We start from the raw sequence: 2131 nt of genomic DNA, 5'->3' as shown, positions 1-2131 counted from the left end.
TGGGAGAGACTTATTCAGTTGCTTCCATGACTGTACCACACTGGAGATACCGAGAATCCTATAGTTGCTCAGCAAACCCAATCTGGAGCTGAAAGACTAGAGGATTTCTGGAGAGCTGCTGAACCTTTAGTCTACACTGGAAACCAGAAAAAGCTGGTTCTAATAGCAGCAAAGGAATCCATAGCAATACAATACAGGAACTTACAAGAAGGAATGAAGGCAAGCAGGCAAAAAGCAGTTTCCTTTCTCCATGTCTTTACTTTGCCTGCCACCAGAAGGTGCTTCCCACACCTAGGGTGTGTCTTCCCACTGCAATAATATGATCAAAAAAGTCACACACAAGGGTGCCCAGGAGGTTCTATTTTAATTGAATTCAGATCCAGTCAAGTTGACAACCAAGACAGCACAGATAGCAATGGCCATCCATTAAAATCTTCAAAATATAAAATCATTACAATTTCATCCTATAATTTCATTTTATAACATACAAAGTAATGGGTTTTATTGTGATTTTCATACTTATATATCATTATAAAGGGTCTTATTCCTCCACCCAGTGTTGTTATGATTTTATTGATCACAGGTAGGCTCAGTCACAAAGAAATGATAACCTCAGCAATTTAATAAGATGATCAGGGGGTAGCGTGTTCAAAGCCTCATTAGGCAACAGTGAGGTCCAGGCCCATCTGGGAAATCTCATGAAAACCTGTCTCAAAAGAAAAAAGAAAAAGATTGCTGGACACATAGCTCAATGATAAAGCATATACCCAACGTGTGAGGTGCTGGGTTCAGTCCACAGTGCTGCCTACTAAGGTGATTTTAGTCATCACACAGTATGTTAACTTTACAGATAAACATACATATTAATACATACTACCCATCTATTCAAAACATGGGCGGTATAGGCATGTTTGTATACTTTGTCATGTACAAGCATGTAATAAGGTACCAAGTCAATTTCATCAATAGTTACCTTCCAAACAAATTCAGAATCAGTTAGTTCATGAATCTCACTTGTCCAATTTTCCTTTATAATACTAAGAATGCATTGGTTAATGCAATTAACTATATTTTTCATACTTGTTCTTTTACCTGACTCCGCTTTACATATATCCTAAACTGTAGAAACAACATAATTTCACATCGCGAGATTCTCATTCATGCTTGTTTATAGTATTTCAAAAATATTTACTGATTTCTTCAACCCAGAGCCACCTTCTTGTCTTCCTAGTCAAAGCACCCCTCACATCCTTGTTCCTCAGGGTGTAGATGAGAGGGTTGAGAGCAGGAGTGACCACTGTGTACATGATGGCGATGATCCGGTCCTGGTCCAGGGAGCTCCCCGAGGTAGGACGGATGTAGATGAAGAGAACAGGAGCATAGAAAATAGTGACAACCATGAAGTGAGAGGCACAGGTGGACAGTGCTTTGTGGAGCATGCTGCAAGAACGGGTCTTGAGGAACAGGTAGGTGATGATGTAGAAATAGGACAGAAATGTCAGAAAGAAGAGGCCAATGGCAGTATTCCCTGTGACATTACTGAGCAACCATAAATTGAGCTCAGTGTTCCCACAGGCCAGCTCTAGCAATGGCTTCACATCACAGAAAAAGTGATGGATCTGATTGGAGCCACAGAAGTTCAAACGCGACGTCATTACAGAGTGAAGGAAGGTATGGAAGAAGCCAATGGTCCAGATGGTGATGGCCATCAGGATACAGACCTGACGATTCATGATGACAGGGTAGTGGAGTGGTTTGCAGATAGCCACCAGCGGTCAAACGCCATCACCGCCAGCAACAGGGCCTCTGTGCTACCCAGGAAGTGGAAGAAATGAAGCTGAGTTATGCATCCCAAGAAGGAAATTGCTTTGCTTGTGGAGAGCAAGTTCTCCAGCATCTTTGGCACAGTCACGGTGGAGAAGCAGATGTCTAGACACGCCAGGTTCCCCAGGAAGAAATACATAGGCGAGTGGAGTCTCGGATCTGAGATGACGACCATCAGGATGGCTCCATTCCCAGCCACATTGACAAGGTAGATGGTGAAGAACACAGCAAAGAGAAGAGGGTTCAATTCCCATTTGTCTGTCACTCCCAGGAGGAGAAAGTCAGTGACTGAGGTTTGATTCAACAT

General features: G+C 42.6%; 1 pseudogene; it reads right to left on the bottom strand.

The window, feature by feature from the left end:
* Positions 1-1178: 1178 nt before the first annotated feature.
* Positions 1179-2131, bottom strand: LOC103747905 (annotated as a pseudogene).

The sequence above is a fragment of the Nannospalax galili genome, unplaced genomic scaffold, assembly GCF_000622305.1.
Source record: "Nannospalax galili isolate Female #2095 unplaced genomic scaffold, S.galili_v1.0 scaffold1105, whole genome shotgun sequence".
NCBI lineage: Eukaryota > Metazoa > Chordata > Mammalia > Rodentia > Spalacidae > Nannospalax > Nannospalax galili.
The sequence above is the reverse complement of the archived record's forward strand: the minus strand, read 5'-3'. Positions and strand labels throughout refer to the sequence as shown.